The sequence below is a fragment of the Balaenoptera physalus genome (assembly GCF_965194825.1).
Source record: "Balaenoptera physalus genome assembly, chromosome: 9".
In the NCBI taxonomy this organism is placed as follows: domain Eukaryota; kingdom Metazoa; phylum Chordata; class Mammalia; order Artiodactyla; family Balaenopteridae; genus Balaenoptera; species Balaenoptera physalus.
The window spans coordinates 9,975,301-9,995,461 of NC_138888.1; the positions used below are offsets into that span (position 1 = coordinate 9,975,301).

The 20,161-nt window shown below is 42.7% G+C and overlaps 1 protein-coding gene and 1 long non-coding RNA gene across 5 annotated transcripts in view; both read right to left on the reverse strand.

Annotated features, from left to right (window-relative positions):
• ZDHHC14 (zDHHC palmitoyltransferase 14) overlaps window positions 1–20,161 on the reverse strand; it is a 271,873-nt gene that overhangs the window by 238,511 nt on the left and 13,201 nt on the right. The gene's annotated exons all lie outside the window — the stretch shown is intronic.
• Window positions 8,175–19,558, reverse strand: LOC309667327. The gene is made up of 2 exons (XR_014267710.1): window positions 18,937–19,558; window positions 8,175–9,469 (listed from the first exon to the last, which is right to left on the reverse strand). It is a non-coding gene; the product is annotated as an uncharacterized lncRNA (long non-coding RNA).

The following is a 20,161-nucleotide window of genomic DNA, read 5'->3' on the forward strand; positions in this document are numbered from 1 at the left end:
AATAAACAACCTAACCTTACACCTAAAGCAATTAGACAAAGAAGAACAAAAAAACCCCTGAAATTAGCAGAAGGAAAGAAATCATAAAGATCAGATCAGAAATAAATGAAAAAGAAATGAAGGAAACAATAGCAAAGATCAATAAAACTAAAAGCTGGTTCTTTGAGAAGATAAACAAAATTGATAAACCATTAGCCAGACTCATCAAGAAAAAAAGGGAGAAGACTCAAATCAACAGAATTAGAAATGAAAAAGGAGAAGTAACAACTGACACTGCAGAAATACAAAGGATCATGAGAGATTACTACAAGCAACTATATGCCAATAAAATGGACAACCTGGAAGAAATGGACAAATTCTTAGAAAAGCACAACCTTCCAAGACTGAACCAGGAAGAAACAGAAAATATAAACAGAGCAATCACAAGCACTGAAATTGAAACTGTGATTAAAAATCTTCCAATAAACAAAAGCCCAGGACCAGATGGCTTCACAGGCAAATTCTATCAAACATTTAGAGAAGGGCTAACACCTATCCTTCTCAAACTCTTCCAAAATATTGCAGAGGGAGGAACACTCCCAAACTCACTCTATGAGGCCACCATCACCCTGATACCAAAACCAGACGTAGATGTCACAAAGAAAGAAAACTACTGGCCAATATCACTGATGAACATAGATGCAAAAATCCTCAACAAAATACTAGCAAACAGAATCCAACAGCACATTAAAAGGATCATACACCATGATCAAGTGGGGTTCAACCCAGGAATGCAAGGATTCTTCAATATATGCAAATCAATCAATGTGATACACCATATTAACAAATTGAAGGATAAAAATCATATGATAATCTCAAAAGATGCAGAAAAAGCTTTCAACAAAATTCAACACCCATTTATGACACTCTCCAGAAAGCAGGCATAGAGGGAACCTACCTCAACATAATAAAGGCCATATATGACAAACCCACAGCAAACATCATTCTCAACGGTGAAAAACTGAAACCATTTCCTCTAAGATCACGAACAAGACAAGGTTGCCCACTCTTACTGCTATTATTCAACATAGTTTTGGAAGTTTTAGCCACAGCAATCAGAGAAGAAAAAGAAATAAAAGGAATCCAAATCAGAAAAGAAGTAAAACTGTCACTGTTTGCAGATGACCTGATACTATACATAAAGAATCCTAAAGATGCCACCAGGAAACTACTAGAGCTAATCAATGAATTTGGTAAAGTAGCAGGATACAAAATTAATGCACAGAAATCTCTTGCATTCCTATACACTAATGATGAAAAATCTGAAGGAGAAATTAAGGAAACACTCCCATTTACCACTGCAACAAAAAGAATAAAATACCTAGGAATAAACATACCTAAGGAGACAAAAGACCTGTATGCAGAAAACTATAAGACACTGATGAAAGAAATTAAAGATGATACAAACAGATGGAGAGATATACCATGTTCTTGGATTGGAATAATCAACATTGTGAAAATGACTATACCCAAAGCAATCTACAGATTCAATGTAATCCCTATCAAACTACCAATGGCACTTTTCACAGAACCAGAACGAAAAATTTCACAATTTGTATGGAAACACAAAAGACCCCGAATAGCCAAAGCAATCTTGAGAAAGAAAAACAGAGTTGGAGGAATCAGGCTGCCTGACTTCAGACTATACTACAAAGCTACAGTAATCAAGACAATATGGTACTGGCACAAAAAAAGAAATATAGATCAATGGAACAGGATAGAAAGCCCAGAGATAAACCCACGTACATATGGTCACCTTATTTTTGATAAAGGAGGCAAGAATATACAATGGAGAAAAGACAGCCTCTTCAATAAGTGGTGCTGGGAAAACTGGACAGCTACATGTAAAAGAATGAAATTAGAACACTTCCTAACACTATACAGAAAAATAAACTCAAAATGGATTAAAGACCTAAATTTAAGGCCAGACACTATAAAAGTCTCAGAGGAAAACATAGGAAGAACACTCTTTGACATAAATCACAGCAAGATCCTTTCTGACCCACCTCCTAGAGAAATGGAAATAAAAACAAAAATAAACAAATGGGACCTAATGAAACTTAAAAGCTTTTGCACAGCAAAGGAAACCATAAACAAGACGAAAAGACAACCCTCAGAATGGGAGAAAATATTTGCAAACGAAGCAACGGACAAAGGATTAATCTCCAAAATATACAAGCAGCTCATGCAGCTCAATAACAAAAAGAACAAACAACCCAATCCAAAAATGGGCAGAAGACCTAAATAGACATTTCTCCAAAGAAGATATACAGATGGCTAACAAGCACATGAAAGGATGCTCAACATCACTAATCATTACAGAAATGCATATCTAAACTACAGTGAGGTATCACCTCACACTGGTCAGAATGGCCATCATAAAAAAATCTAGAAATGATAAATGCTGGAGAGGGTGTAGAAAAAAGGGAACCCCCTTGCACTGTTGGTGGGAATGTAAATTGATACAGCCACTATGGAGAACAGTATGGAGGTTCCTTAAAAAACTAAAAATAGAACTACCATACGACCCAGCAATCCCACTACTGGGCATATATCCTGAGAAAACCATAATTCAAAAAGAGTCATGTACCACAATGCTCATTACAGCACTATTTACAATAGCCCGGACATGGAAGCAACCTAAGTGTCCATCGACAGATGAATGGATAAAGAAGATGTGGCACATATATACAATGGAATATCACTCAGCCATAAAAAGAAACAAAATTGAGTTATTTGTAGTGAGGTGAATGGACCTAGAGTCTGTCATACACAGTGAAAAAAGCCAGAAAGAGAAAAACAAATACCATATGCTAACACATATATATATATATATATATATATATGGACTCTAAAAAAAAAAAAAAAGGTTCTGATGAACCTAGGGGCAGGACAGGAATAATGACACAGATGTAGAGAATGGACTTGAGGACACGGGGAGGGGGAAGGGTAAGCTGGGATGAAGTGAGAGAGTAGCATTGACATATATACACTACCAAATGTAAAATAGATAGCTAGTGGGAAGCAGCTGCATAGCACAGGGAGATCAGCTCGGTGCTTTGTGACCACCTAGAGGGGTGGGATAGGGAGGGTGGGAGGGAGACGCAAAAGGGAGGGGATATGGGGATATATGTATACATATAGCTGATTCACTTTGTTATACAGCAGAAACTAACAACATTGTAAAGCAATTATACTCCAATAAAGATGTTAAAAAAAAAACGAAAAAAAAAAAACCAGATGATTGAGGAGTTGTTACATTAATGTCACAGAGGGCCCACCTCATGTCTCACCCAGCCCAGTTTCAGAAGGTGCCACCCACTGCCACCCTGTGAATTCAACACAGCCACTTCCCAGGACACAGAGGCAGGAAGACTGGTTGTTCCTCAGCATCGGTTTGCCTCTTCTTCCCCAGTAACAGGAGGTTGAGCAGGGCACACAGAAGCTCAGAACAGACTCGTTTCCCAATTGCCTTTGCAGTTAGGTAGGACCAGTGACCAGGACCCAGCAAATGGGATATGCATGGGGAGGCCACACAGCAGCTCTAAAGGAGGCAGCTGGGGGTTCCTCTTTGCCCCTTCTTCTTCTCTTTTCCATCCTGGTGCCTGGAACTCAGATGCAATAGCTAGAGCTCTGGCTGCCATCTTGGTCACAGGAACAAGGGTCACATCCCAAGGAATAAGGAAAGGATGAGAGGAAGGAGCTCGGATCTCCGTAGACCTTGTGGGACAGAGCTGCCTGGCCAGCCTGCACTGCCAACCTCTGACATTTTACATGGAAGAAAAATAAACTTTTATCTTGATTAAGTCAGTTATTTGGTGTGTTTTCTATTATCCACAGCAAACCTAATCCTAGCTAAAATTGATGTATAAAACAGATATATACCCTGCATATCAGATTCTGCCAATGAAATGACTTCTTAAAGATTTAACATTATTAATATTTCTGACTCCTACTTGGGCGTAGGTCCACATTTGGCCCTTATCATTTTTTGAGGAAAGACTCTCATATTTCGTAGCAACATGACAATACTTACAAGAGCATATAGGACTCACATAAAAACAACCTGCTTCCTGATTATTTGATTTCTGAGAAGTAGATGGTGAGTTTACTTAGCCAGGCGACCCACCCAATCAAAGTTTATTTACTTCTAAGTTCACATGCCATCCTAATCAACCTGAAATAAATACGGAACATGGAGCCAGGCAAACAAGAAGTGTTTGTTCCGTCAGACGAATTAAATGAACATATAAGCACCCAGGTCTGCCCTTCTTGAGGATGAAAGTACACCAATTTTATTATAATCATGTGGTCAAAGCACCCAGAGTTCACCGTTTTTTTTTTTTTTTTGCTTTTACTTTAGGGCTGAGACAGCTACTGTGTTCTCAGATGAAAAGTGGCTTGGTCTGGGCAGTCTAAAACAATTATCTGGAGAATTTAATTTCATAATGGGAAGAACCCTACGAGTTAGTTTTCCTTCTAAGGGATTGCTGGGAAGTTTTCTTGCATCCAATAAATTTTGGCTTAACAAAGGGAAATCAGGCCAGCAAAACCTAGGAAGAATATGAAATGTCTGGGACCTTTATCCAAGTGATGACTGTAGGGCGGAGGGTTCCCTATCCAGAGACCACCTCTGGGATGCAGCCTGTACTCACTGGAAATGCAGGAAAGGGGGAGGCAAGGCACTACCCTGGTCCCAGAGGTGGGACTGCAGGGCAGCCCAGCCTTGTAGAGTTGGCACGGGGTGAGGAAGGCAGAATGAAGTCCATAAGGAATGACAGCAGGTCTGCAGTCCCATGGCCTAAACCCACATCCTAGTTCTGTCACTTATTAGATGGGTGTCTCTGAGCTAATTGCCCACCCTCTCTGAGCCATAGGAACTGCCTGCATTGCAGGGCCACTTGTTGGAAGGATTAGTGACAGGTATCCAAATTCCTGGCTCATAATGGGTGCCTGTTACACTTATGGAAATATTATTATATACCCAGGGCATTTCTAATCCAAGGTTTGAGAATGGTGGTGCTTAAATGAAAAGCCAGTACATACATTAATGACTGACACCTGGGTATTCGACAAGCAGGTATTTCCTTCTCCCAGCCTCCCTTTCTGACTTGCAGACAGGCACAGGCTTTTCTGCACCTCAGGCTGTTAGGTCAGTGGGGACCCAGCATCGCCAAAGAAATGGAGAAAGAGGAAGACTGGAGAAAAATGAAGAAGGGCCATATGTCCAGTTGCACAGTTCGTGCAATGAACAAAAGCATTACAATTAAGAGGCACTATTTACACTGTAGATATCATAGAATTATATCTTTATTTTGATAACTTTCCAGCAGAGAAGTATCTTTGTTTTAATAAAAATATTTATGTAATGATAATTTCCTGACGGCTGGAAATAAATCACCTTGAAGGAATGACTTTCTCAACTTTACACAAAAGTATCATATAAATTAGTGATGGAGCAATCAGGATGCTTCTGGAGAACTTCTGGCTTAAACAGATATTCCTTCTGAGTCTGGGAATATGCCCTCCACTCACTCAGCAAGTCAAATTCCATCCAACTCCTGGAGCTAAATTTTTCTGAAATCATATTCAACTAAATGCGTATGAATTCAATGTCCTAGTCTACCAATATCATAAACTCAACGTGATAATCATGATCCCACTTATAACAAAACCTGGGACCCATCATAGGGTCAGGAATGGCAAAACAGACACATGGGTCCCTTTGACTCTGGAATCCTTTCCCCCTTCTTCCTCTTTCCTATTCCTATGCCCTTCCCTCCCTAATTAATCTCTGCACCATCCCTCACCATCCCCCAAAGCAGCTTCCTATTTAGAGCCTCAGACCTGGTGAGAAAGTGATAAGCTAACACACACTCTGGAGCTGGCATGATACAAACTTAATGTATTACCTCTCCCATTGGGAATTAATAGTTAAAGGAGCATGCCCTCGAAAGGCCAAGGCTTAACTCAACAAATGATGCCAAGGGTGGCATGTTCCAAATAGAAAAGGGAACAAAGAGGAAAAGACTGGGGTCAGAGTGGGGATGGGGCTGGGGAGTAATTATCCAGAATTCTCAATTGATACCCCATCTAAGACTTAATCTTCATGTAGCAGTCCACGCCCGCCTTCATAACACTGAATTATTACAAAATCATGATAAAATGTCTTTGTTTGTACAGTGCTTTATTTTTCAGGTTGATCATTATGTCTAAGCACTGAACCACAGCCTCATTTGTAAAGTGAAAGCACTGCTAGGCTGTTATAATAAAAAAATCATTTCTATTTGAGTAAATTGTGGCTCAAACTTCAGTTCCTCATGCAAATATGTAGTGTAGTTATTAACAACACAACCTACTTTCTAAATCATTATCTTCATCCATATAGACTCTTGGTCAGGTTTCCTGGCCAAATTTCCACACCCCAAATGAGGAAAGAACATTAAAAAACAACATTTTTGAGCCTACTTGGGGAAGGTTTTGCACGGGATCTTGGCGATGCAAAAATGTTTCCAGATGGGTTTCTCTCCTTGTTTCACATTTCTGGATTCAGACTGTAGGATAAAATATTCCTGAGCTACTTCAAATATATTTTTTTAATTAGCCAAGAAAATAAATAAATGAAACAGAGGAGATTCAGCTTTGTTGCTCTTCTCACTCCAAGGTTGGACTCCACCACCTCTGAAGGCGTATGGGTAAGAATGCTCTGCATGGACTGACTTGGGAGAATTGTCTTTTTCACCCACCGCTTCTAATTTACTTGTATATATCTTTTTTCCTGAAATGCCAGTAGTGCATAAAGAATTCATTCATGAGCTCTTAACTCCTGATGAGAAAAATCTATCAATGTCTAAAGAGCATATGAAAAAGAGGCGGAATATGAACAAGCAAACTGAAAAGTTACTTATTTTCACAATTTTTCTGTAAATATAAAAATATACTAAAATTAAAAGTTTATTTAAAAACCAGTCATCTGTGTCTGTGAGTTAAACACAGTGTTAAATGCTCCAGAAACATTTTCTCCACCAATCGCTGCTAGGGAACTGCCAGAAGCTACTGTTATTCCATTTTTAGAGGAGAAAACTGAGGGTCAGACAGCTGCACTTTTGAGAGAAATGGGAAAGACTCTCAATAAACCAACTCAATACCTACTAAGGCTTCTGTCGGCACTCGGGCGTCTTAAGAAAGCAAAGAATATTGAATAATGGCACTGCTAATTAGTATAGAAGGACACCAACTTCCCCCCCCCCAAAAAAAATCCACCTGCCACTTTCAGCAAATACAATTTTTATGGACAACAGGCTCTAATGATCTGTGACTTAATCTGTTTTCTCATCTGTAAAATGGGACTGATTTAACAGTACCTACTGTCGAGGTTGTGTGAGGATTAAGATAATGTACGAAAGCCCTTCGCAGGCACCTGGCACTTATAGGCAGGCCCAGTGGGAACCATCCTCAGGCTGTGCCTTTGTGCTGGGCAGCGGTCTGGGCGCAGGTTGGCGCTGGTCTGGCAGGAGCCCAGCATCTGCAGCTCCGCAGCATGCGAGCCACCTTCCTTGGCTGCCTCTCATTCTCCCTGACCCAGTGAGGTGCTTGAGAGTGTGCATGTTACGGTGTCACTTTAGCTAATGAGATCATACTGGCTAAACGAAGCTAAGCTAATGAGCTCTGCTTAGCTAATCAGCTCCTAAGAAATGAGTTTTCTTTTCTGGTGAACAGACAGCCCCCAAAGTTAATTTCCATGTTGGTTGTTTGAAAGTGGGAATGTGTTTTACCACAGAAACAATGTGATAAACTCTGCCCTGAGGCAGAGTTCTCAGGCCAGTCCCACGCCCTTTTGAATCCTTAAGGCAGGGAACAACAGTGCAGGAGTTCTGGGTCCTAGGAGCCATGGGTCTGTGGGGCAGGGAAGAAAGAAACAGACTCTTTCACAGGTTGGGTAAGGGTGAAAAAATGGAAGAAAAAAAGAAAGAAACATCAATGACTATTTCATTCCAACCCAACTAAATGACCACAAATTTCACAAAATGTATTCTTTGGTTCATCACCTAGAAGGTTATTTACTTTCCTCACAGCTTGTGTGTGAAACATCAAAATGGTATTTGCTGGAAGGACAGCACAAAGAAATTTTGTTAAAACCCCTTTCCCATCCAAGAGTGCATATTAGGAACTGTATTTGTGTTTTCTTGTATGTGCTTAGACTTTAATGAAAGCAGGTGCTCTAAAATAAAGCCAAATCTATGAACTCAGGTGAAGATGAACGTAATTTTTTATTGTGCAACGCAACAAATCCAGTTCAGAAAGCAACAGTATGTACGCATCACCAGTCTGAGAATATTAATACCTTCAAATGAGGGATGAAATGTGGCTCACTCATCACTTTTCTCAAGGAAGACATATAAGCTTAAAATGAGAAATTCTCAAAAGAATTTCATGTTGAAGATAAGATCTGTTGATAGTTATGAGGATGGAGAAAATCACACTCCCTTTCACTACCTTCCTTAAGTCAAGAGCAAGGGAGCCCCAGACTGGCAATGAGCATACGTTCCCACCCTGCCTTTGCTGTTAGGCCTCTGTGTTACCCTGCGTGAGTCATCTAGCCTCATGGGCCTTAGTTTTCTCATCTGCAAAATGGGGGGATTTTTACCAGTTTTGCCATTATATGATCGTAAGTAAAAGAAAAGGATTCCTGGATATAGCTAGTAAAATTCTAGAACGCAGTTTGCCAAGAAATTGACCAGAGTCAACATTAATCATGAAAAAAGCATTATTTTGAAAAGCACCTATGTTTACATATTTCTGTGTTTCTAAAAATTTTTTTTAAAGTCCATTATTTGAAACACCCACGTTTCTATGTCTTTGACCTCTATGTCTAAACGTTGGGTTACTGGTAAGAGTTACTGCAATGCCTCTTGAGAAAAGGCTTTAGCATCTGACCCATAAATAACGAAGGAGGTTAATGCAAACACTCCATGCCTGGACGGGAACTTGGAAATGGATGTAGGAAGATTGGAAGGCAGGTTTCTGTTGGCCCCTCCAGGCAAGGACATTACTGTTTTCATGCAGTTCCGCAAGCACTGATTTAGTGCCTACTGTGTGCCACCCACTAGTCCAGATGCGTGGGAACAGAAGAGCAGTGGGACAGCCAGTGGGACAGATGTGCGCTCAGCGAGCTCACAGCCCGAGGAGAGGAAGGCGTGCGCTGCGCCCCTCCAGACGCGTGGGAAGAGTCACTGTTGGGGACGTCAGGAAGGCTTCGGGAAACACGCAGGCTTGAGTTACAGCAGGGAAGATGGCTTGTGCGCGGCCTCACGGGTGCAAGGTTGGAAGTGGGAGGCACAGCGCGGGTGAAGACAGGAGGCTTGGGGCCACGGCAGCCGCGGCGTGTGGAGGGTGCGAGGCTGTGGTGCAGTGTTTCTCAGTGTGTGGGCTGTGGGTCATGAAATCAATTTAGTGGGTCAAGAAGCATTTTTAAGTGAAATATTCTAGAATAAAACAATAGAGTAGAATAGAATAGAGCTCACTGCGCATGGTCAGAGAAGCGCTGCTTTGTAAAATTTTCATCTCTGTGAGTGTGTGTGTGTGTCCTGGATCTCAGTGATGTACTGCTGGGTATAGGTCACTCCCTTAAGGTTTGAAAAAGCTGCAGTTCAGGGTGTTGGGTGCACCCCCATCACCGCCTTCCGGGTTGGAGTGCAGTGGTGGCAGCAGCACTGAAGCCCAGGAAAGCCCTGCAGGGCTGTGCTGGCCCCTGGCTCCACCCTGACAACTCTCCACAGTCAGACCTCCACCAGGTTACCTCAAGGGCAGACCACACAATGCTTTGGGAAGTCCATGGGACAAGGGAGTAAAAAATGAGAAAAGTTCAGCTTCAGTGAACTTACTCAGAATTTCGGAATTGGAAAAATATGTTTTTGTGTCTTACAATTTATTTTGGCATATACATTACTTTTGGTGGTGGGAAAGGGGGTTGGCCACATAAACTTCTTAGTGTTTCTGGCTTTTGAAAGCCTTTAATCCAGCCCTCATGGTGACAACACAATTGATTCTGAGCAAAACTCTCCTTGCACCAAATATCACCATCCCGTGTCCCTTTTCAAAGTAATCTAACTAGTGTTTGTGGGGAGCCCGCGCTGGGCCTGGGCCTACAGTGGGCACAGTATGTCTTACATATATCTCCAACACATGGCTCCTTGTAATTGGCATGCAATAAATACTCAAATATGTCTTGAGTAAAGAGACAAAGAAATACTAGCAAAAGTAAAAGAAAAGTGAAATATTCATGAAGAAAGATATGGAAAAAATAGGTGGCCTGAAGGAATGGAAATTAGGCTCCTATTAAGAGGGATGATTTTATCTATTTGCCTAAGTGCTGTAATCAGGAAAGTAAGGTCTGGGCTTCCCTGGTGGCGCAGTGGTTGAGAATCCGTCTGCCAATGCAGGGGACATGGGTTCGAGCCCTGGTCCGGGAAGATCCCACATGCTGCGGAGCAACTAAGCCCGTGAGCCACAACTACTAAGCCTGTACTCTACAGCCTGTGAGCCACGACTACTGAGCCCGCATGCCACAACTACTGAAGCCTGAGGGCCTAGAGCCCATGCTCCGCAACAAGAGAAGCCATGGCAATGAGAAGCCCGCGCACCGCAACGAAGAGTAGCCCCCGCTCACCACAACTAGACAAAAACCCGCAGGCAGCAACGAAGACCCAATGCAGCCAAAAATAAATAAATAAATTTGTTAAAAGAAGAAAAAGGAAAGCAAGGTCTGATCAACCAGTCTGGCAAAGAGAAAAACCTTAGGTTCCCTCCAGAAAAATCACATAGGTTCATAAATGTCTTCATTATGTTGATTTATGTATTAGGTCAGACACTTCAAGTAAAACCATTTTTCTTTGGAGGCTGAATTAACCTGTGGATATTGAAAAAGTAAGCAAGCTATTTGCCAAACCTGCACTTTATGTTTATCGCACAGATACATACTCAGAGCTTTTCCTCTTCCCTTGTGCTGGTCAATGTAGATGCAAAGTGCAGCCTTATTGACAGTGGAATCATTATAACTACAAAATGCCTTTCCCTAGCCAAAAAATGGACAATAAATTAAAATGGCGATATTTGTTTTAAAGTGAAGAAGAAATAGTTTCATTTGATACAATGTACTGTGTTCCTATAAAATATTTCCACAGCCTTCCTGACTCAGAAGAGAAAGTTCTTTTTCAAGTCTTTTTCTAGAGTATCACTAATTACTCCCATTATCCTGTCTAAGGTAGAAAGAGGGAAGGAAAACAATGAAATATTTAAAAGCCTTCTTTGGGGGAGACAAGTCTATCATACACTGAGAAAGAAATGTAGTTACATGCCAAGTTCAGCCTGGTTTCTAGCCTCATGTCCCTTTTCTACCCCAAACTCAGCAGGCCCTTAGATGCAGCCCCAGAGGGCACAGAGCAGCAGAAGCCCACCGTCAGGGGCTCTCCCCCTGCCAGCCGACTGCCCCTCCACCCTGACACTGTGTCCGGTCCTAGGACTACATCCCCGCCCTGGGCTCGTCAGGTTCCCTGTGCTTGAGGCCCTGATCTACAGTGCTCCAGAACCGGAGCCTCACCTGGCACTTATGCCCCACCAGCCCCGTCCCCACCGCCAGGAACAAAACTTCTTACTGAACCTCAGTCTTGGGCCTGAGACCCTGCCCTCCACTGACACACCTCTCTGTCTCCAAACTCCACAAGATTAAATCATTGGGCCACCCCGATCCCATCTGTTGCCTGCCAGGCTGGATTCCCTCTTACCCCTGCAGTTGGTTTGTCCCCCAAAGCCTGGGTCATCCCACTGGGCAGCTGACCCATCTGCAACATTCAGTTGTGCCTAACTGTAGTGGATGCTGTCGTCAGGCAGACAGATAACCACCCCCAACCCCTGACCGCACCCCACCACCTATTCTTTCAGGACAGAAGCACCCATTCCCCCAGCTGCTGGGAATGTTGGCATCTGCCAGCTTTCAGCCGAGTCTCTCTCAGAAAACTGCCTGCAGCTGGAAAGAGTGGTCTCACCGGAGATCTTGCCCCCTTCCTGGGGCAGCTGACATCTAACGCTGGTTAATGCAGGGGTATAAAGACCTGTTTCCCTGGCCGGCAAGATGGGCGGAGACTTTACAGTGACTTGTCTGCCTGGTGCTTCTCTCTTTGTCCCCCACAGGTGTTGCTCCCCCGTAGGTGTAGCTCCCTGCTAAATGCTCTACAGGTAAACCTGTAGAGTCGGCTTCCCTGGGGACCCTATGTGTGACATTAATCAGGTGAGTCAAGTTCAGTCCACCCCTGAGATACTCTGCCTCATCTCATTTGGAATTCCTCGGAATTCTGCAAATAATCAAGGGGTCCGTTTCATGCACCCATTTTATGATGTCTGATTAACAAGCCCTTCTCTCAGCGTGTATAAAAGTCTTCAGCATTTCAAGTCCAGCTTAATATGGAAACTACAAAGGACTGGGGGTGTAGCAGACAGAATAACGGCCACCCAAAGACATCCGTGTCCCAACCCCTGGTATTTGTGAATATGTTACCTTACATTGTAAAAGGGGCTTTGCATCTGTGATTAAATTAATGGCCTTGAGATGGGGGGGCTACCCTGGGTGACCTGGGTGGGCCCACTCTAATCACATGGGCTCTCCCTGGCCGTCGGCAGAGGGAGGTGTGATTACAGAAGGAAGGCACCCAGAGAGGGACTGTGGCTGGCTTTGAAGGCAGAGAGAGGGGCCACACGTCAGCTCTAGAAGCTGGAGAAAGCAAGGGGATGGACTTCCCTTAGAGCTGCCAGAGGAGGACACCCTGCTGACACCTGGATTTTAGTCCAGGGAGACCCGTGTTGGACTTCTAACCCACAGAATGGTCGGATAATAAATCGGTATCATTTTAAGCCACTAAGTGTGTGGTAACTTGCTATGACAGCAATAGAAAACGTATGTGCGGTAAAGGGAATGAGGTGAAGGGAATGCGAGTCTTCACTTATTTCCACACTTGAACTCTCCCCTTTTATGCTTATTCGGGGCTCCCACTCAGGAAAGCTTAAGATCTTTCTTGAAAACAACTAGGGTCAACTCTGGGTGATAGGAACAAACCCACACAACATTGTAAAATCAATAATTTCACACCTTCTTTAGAATGAAGAAGAATATTAATCTCATGTTCTAGGAGATGACATTTTCCCGATCAATTGTCACCATCCATAGCCAAGAGGTGGAAGAGTTTAGTTACAAATAAGTGGGACTCTGTTTGGCTGCCACTTCAACTTCTAAATAAAAAATAGAATGGAAATAGTTTCCTACTTCAATAAAGGCATATAGCTTTAAAATAATACCTTTCACCCTTTTTAAAATTTTGAGCCAAAGAAGAAATAATTTCTTTTTATACAATACTATTCAATGTTAATCCTGACTAAATAATAATGCTGTGATGAAGAGTTCTCTAACTTTCAGTATCTATTTATTTTTAAAAAGGCAAGAGCATACTTTTTGAAATATCTGTGCAAAATATGCTTAAAGCTAATGGAATAGGAAGAGAAACACAAACTCAGTAGGTCTTCTAAACAGAGTAGAAATCATCATTTAAATGTGTGTGTTGGGACCATTCTGGAATTTAATTTGTATAGGGTGCTGTCTTAAAAAGAAGCAGGAAAAAAAAAAAAAAAAAAAGAAGCAGGAAAATTTATATCAAGTTGGTAAGTATGAGATAATCTGAGTAAAGAATTCTTCTCCCTGGTTATAAAGACAAATAGACTATATATAGCTGCAGGATTTAACTTGACTTTGGCTTATATGTTCAAATATGCCCTTATCTGTTATCAAGAATGTGTATATGGGAAATTCATGGCATCAAAAGACCCCAAAATAGTACCATTCAAGATGAGAAATGGCATTGATTATATAAATCTGAAAGATCAGCTCGCTGGGAGTCACTGGTTGTCTAGTGCCCACTTCTGGGGCAGCACAGCTCTGCAGATACAAGGTCACCACAGGCCATTACTGGAAAGGCCTCAGTAGGTCAGAAGCATGACAGGCAGGCGAGCCAGGTCGCTGGCCTTCTCGATAACAGGGAAGAGTGGACATCCAGCCCACAGCAGTGTCAGGGAGGCATCCCTATCCGGACCGTGCTTCCACATTCAACCCTCTCCAAAATAAACAGACAGGACTGCTCAACACAGAGCTCTTAGAGAAGAGAGGTTCTCATCTATACTCAGTAAAGCGGGAGAAATCCAGAAAGTCCTTGAACACCACTTTTTAAGTTTTGTGTGGATTTACTTTTCCACATAATGGGCATGTGAGTCTACCACTATAAATGCAACGAACACAGCATGGAAGGGAACTTGAGAAAGGAAGCCAGGAGTGGCCCCGGGGTGATGAGGGCCTAGACCACTGGGACTAAACTACTTTCCCACCAGGACACATGTGACAAAGGACACCCCTCCCAAGGGAGGTCTGGGGTTGGCACACTTTTGGATGCCTTATCTAGCTGCAACTCCTTTCTCTCCTGCTCAAGGGCATGCTGGAATGGAGGTGAGTGAGAGGAGCTGGCCTTGAATCTACTGTAATTAAGAACAAATGCTCTAACTCCAGCACTGAGTGTTGCCAGTCACATACTGATTGCTGCATGCTCCAACCCAGTCTCAACACTTCATTTGAGAAATTCTGGTGGTGAAGTTTTCCAGTTACTATGGCTGTCTAATAAACCTCCCCAAAGCATACTGACTTGGAACAACATTATTTTGTTCACAAATCTGCAATGTGGGCAGGGCTGGGCAGGGACAGCTCATGTCTGCTCCGTTCAGCTTCGACCAGGGTGGCTCAGAGACTGGGGAGGCATGGAATGGAACCATGTGAAGGTTCACACGCTCACACACCTGGCCTCTGAGCCATAACGACTCAAACAGCCAGAGGCTAGAACAGCTGGGCATCCGTGGGCACCTCTGTCTCTATATGGCCTGGGGTCTCTCCGCATGGTCTCTGTATTATATAGCTAGACTTCTTACATGGCAGCTCAGGGCTCTAAGGTACATGTCCCCAGTAGAGAGAGCAAGAGAGAGAAAGAGAGAGAGAGAGAGAGATGGCCCATGTACCAGGTGGAAGCTTTACCACATTTTCTAACCTGGCCTCAGAAATCACACAGCATCACTTCTGCCATGTTCTGTTCTTTAGAACTGAGTCTCTAAGGCTGGACCATATTCGAGGGGAGAATTACGCTCCATCTTTTTTTTTTTTTTTTGATGGGAAGAGGCTTAAAGATTTTGTGAATATGTTTGAAACCCACTACATAAGTATGGAAGCAAGAAGAATACATCCTAAGAGACATTAAAGCAAAAGATTAGTAGAGTGTGGTAACTGAAAGTATATGAGGAAGGCGAAAAGAGAGAACACTTCCAGGATGAACTCTGGGGACGAGGAGTGTTTTCTTTAATGAGAATGGTGGAGCCATGAACAATGCATTTGGTTTTCAATACCTTGTTTTCTGGGCATCAGAGGACATCTGGGTAAAGGTCTCCACAGGCAAGAGGAAATGCAAGACAGGAGAGCAGGTGCTCTAAGCAGGGGACAAGAGACAGATGAAGTCACACTGGGAGAGGTAAGAGTGTCACCATGATGGCTCAAACTTGCTTGAGAAAGTAAGAAAGGCAGACAGGGAATGGACAAAGGTAATTAAGGGCAAGGAGGACAGAACAGATATAATACAGGAGAAAAAGAAGTAACTAAAGGTAAGTAGAAGATGAACACCCTAGAAGCTAAAGGAAGAAAAAGTTTCCAAAAAAGGGAACGTAGTCACAGGCTCTTATACCACTGAGAGAAAAGGAAAAAGAAAAACGGAAAAAAAGGGACACTGGATTTTGTCAAGGAAGACAAAATCTACTATCTGTACAAGGAGAGACAGTAATTTCTACTATCTGTACAAGGAGAGACAGTAATCTCCCACTGCAGTAAGTAGGACTAATGCCTCTAATAGACTCCAGTGTTTTGTGTTAAAATAAGCTGTTTCATGAGAAGCGCCTGAAAACCATCAAAAGATATCAGACTATAAAACTTAAACTCTTTCCCAAGTGAGTTAGACAGCCAGCCATTCCTCCACCGATAAGACTATCTCCAGGCAAACCACATCCACCCTAGGGGGCCGTTGGCTACACCCTCCTCTATCAGCCACCTTGCACAGCCTTGTTGCATTCCAATGGCTCTCAACAGCAAGACCAGTCGCCGTGGTCTCTGAAGTCAGAAGTTTTAAAAGCCCAGTTTGAAGATGTATGGAAATTCACATTTCTTAATGGTTTGTATTCTCCAAATACACTTAAAATCTTCTGAAGTAAAACAGTCTCCTTATAGTTGAAAGCAAGTCTACTTCAAAAATCTCTGGGGGACGGGGGGGGAACAAGGAAGTCTATTCTAACGGTATGACAGCTCTCAGCTGAAGGGTCAAGGAGGTAGGGGCCAAAACAGGCCAAAATTAAGGATAGGACAACCTCTACAAATTGGAGAAATGGAGTCGAGGGAAAGGGAGACACACACACACACACACACACACACACACACACACACAGCCATCACATTTCTCTTCATCCTGGGCCTGATCTTGGCAGGGAAGAGATTTTTCTCTCTCAAGTAGAGCAGGGAGACTGACGAGTCTATAAGAGCACAGGGCTGGCTGGTTCAATCAGAAATCCTTCTATCAGGACTGTCAACGAAAACCAGCTACATGAGAAGCGGTTGGTAACAGAATCTTAATTACAGGTACTCTGAGGGGCTGTATCTAAGTTACACATGAGATGAGAGAAGAATTTCCAAACCCAAATTACAAGTGAGGGGAAAAAAGTTAAAGTTTTCTCTTAAAATCAATGAAAAACTAGTGTCAAATTAAACTATGAAGATGAAGGTGAAATTTGTGATAAAGTACCTCACTCATCATAAGGATATATATTTCTTTAAACCTTGCTCTTAACTGTATACAACTTCAATGACTAGTTGATAGTCATGATTTATCATTTTGATAAATATTTTATCATCATGTAAAAGCATAACAGATTGCGTCCCATGCTAAACTCTCTCAGTTACCCAGGCCTAAGCATTTGGGTCTAGACATCACAGTCATTGCCAGGACGTCCTTAAGAAGAAATCAAAACCTACGCAGAGGCAGCCTTGCATATTCTACCCTATAAAGTGATAGTAAATGCCAAGAATCAGTGAGAAGTCAAAGAAAGAAATATTAGAAAGAGTATAAGGAATAAATAGAGCATATTTAAACAAACCAAATATTATAGCAATAAAAACTAATTACATACATATGCAACAACATAAATGAATCTGAGAAACACAACATTAAGCTAAAAAAATCACAAGTTGAAAGTTGTAAGAGCAATCACTCCCACTCTAACAATGAGAACAAGCCAGATTAACTAAAAAGGCACAGTTTTTAAAATATATCAGGGAGCTGAGGATCAAAGAAGCCTAAATGTGTCAGGCCCTTCCCAGCTTTCATTCCTAGCAAAGTGGCAGGAAGAACAGGAATAGACAGGAATAAGGAGAAACCGGCAAATTTTTAATTAACGGCTGCAAGTGGACTGCTATATGGATTAGAATTCCAAGGAGACACAGCCACAGAGTAGGTCTACACCACCAGCCAACTCTTCCCCATGGATCTTCACCAAACACATAGCAAGAATACACTAAAGGCTTAGACAGGGCAGGAGTGTTGAGAGACATCTGCCCTGACACCTACGGGACTGTCCCCAGGGGTAAGGCAGGGGTCAGAGCATAAAAATATGAGAAAATCTCTCAGGCACTTCAGGCCTTCACTCAGGCCACTCTGAAGTCATCCAAAAGCTGAGACTGAACAGCTGGGCAGAAAGAGATGTCCTAGGTATAGAAAGCTGGGGCAAGACTGCAAAGAAAACTCTCCAGTAACCCAAAAAGCTGGCAGTCTAGCTGAAAAACAAATCTTCCACAGTAAGCTGGTGCTGGGCTGTGAAGCATGAAGAGTTTTGCCAGGGATAAGATCCCAATACCTGCTAAAGGGAAAGTCCTGATTCTTCCCTCAAACCATCTGAAGTCAGTGATGAAATGAATCTAACTAAAGCTTCACCAAAGCACACACCCATTTCAATTACAAATGAGACTGACTCAGCCCACACTCTACTGGCCTGAAAGAAGGCCATGCCCTTTTAAATTACTGAAGTGTCAACAATTCTTTTACACACAATATCTAGCATGTAATCAAAAATTATGAGAAATACAAAGAAGGGCGAAACTGGAAGCCACAGTCAAGAGAAGAAACAGCCAAAAGAAGCAGATCCAGAGATAACAGATGCTGGCATCATTAGGCAAGGACTCCAAAATAACTACAAAAAATATGTTAAAGTATCCAGTAGAAAATATGGACATAAAGAGATTGGTTCAAGATGGTGGAGTAGAAGGACGTGCTCTCACTCCCTCTTGCGAGAGCACTGGAATCACAACTAACTGCTGAACAATCATCGACAGGAAGACACTAGAACTCACGAAAAAAGATATCCCACATCCAAAGACAAAGGAGAAGCCACAATGAGACGGTAGGAGGGGCGCAATCACAATAAAATCAAATCCCATAACTGCTGGGTGGGTGACTCACAAACTGGAGAACACTTATACCACAGAAGTCCACCCACTGGAGTGAAGGTTCTGAGCCCCACGTCTGGCTTCCCAAGCTGGGGGTCCAGCAACAGGAGGAGGAATTCCTAGAGAATCAGACTTTGAAGGCTAGCGGGATTTTATTGCAGGACTTTGACAGGACTGGGGGAAACAGATACTCCACTCTTGTACGGCACACACAAAGTAGTGTGCGCATTGGGATCCAGGGAAAGAAGCAGTGACCCCATAGAAGATTAAACCAGACCTACCTGTTAGTGTTGGAGGGTCTCTTGCAGAGGCAGGGGGTGGCTGTGTGTCACCGTGAGGACAAGGACACTGGCAGCAGAAGTTCTGGGAAGTACTCCTTGGTGTGAGCCCTCCCAGAGTTTGCCATTAGCCCCATCAAAGAGCCCCAGTAGGCTCCAGTGTTGGGTCGCATCAGGTCAGACAACCAACAGGGAGGGAACCCAGCCCCACCCATCAGCAGACAAGTGGATTAAAGTTTTATTGAGCTCTGCCCACCAGAGAAACAGCCAGCTCTCCCACCACCAGTCCCTCCCACCAGGAAACTTGCACAAGTCTCTTAGATAGCCTCATCCACCAGAGGGCAGACAGCAGAAGCAAGAAGAACTACAATCCTCCAGCCTGTGGAACAAAAACCACATTCACAGAAAGATAGACAAGATGAAAAGGCAGAGGGCTATGCACCAGATGAAGGAACAAGATAAAACACCAGAATAACAACTAAATGAAGTGGAGATAGGCAACCTTCCAGAAAAAGAATTCAGAATAATGATAGTGAAGATGATCCAGGACCTCGGAAAAAGAATGGAGGCAAACATCGAGAAGATACAAGAAATGTTTAACAAAGACCTAGAAGAATTAAAGAACAAACAAACAGAGATGAACAATACAATAACTGAAAAGAAAACTACACTAGAAGGAACCAATGCAGAATAACTGAGGCAGATGAACGAATAAGTGACCTGGAAGACAGAATGGTGGAATTCACTGCAGTGGCACAGAATAAAGAAAAAAGAATGAAAAGATATGAAGACAGCCTAAGAGACCTCTGGGACAACATTAAACGCAACAACATTCGCATTATAAGGGTCCCAGAAGGAGAAGAGAGAGAGAAAGGACCTGAGAAAATATTTGAAAAGATTATAGTTGAAAACTTCCCTAACATGGGAAAGGAAATAGCCACCCAAGTCCAGGAAGTGCAGAGAGCCCCATACAGGATAAACCCAAGGAGAAACACGCTGAGACACATAGTAATCAAACTGGCAACAATTAAAGACAAAGAAAAATTATTGAAAGCAGCAAGAGAAAAACGACAAATAACACACAAGGGAACTCCCATAAGGTTAACAGCTGATTTCTCAGCAGAAACTCTACAAGCCAGAAGGGAGTGGCATGACATATTCAAAGTGATGAAAGTGAAGAACCTACAACCAAGATTACTCTACCCTGTAAGGATCTCATTCAGATTCG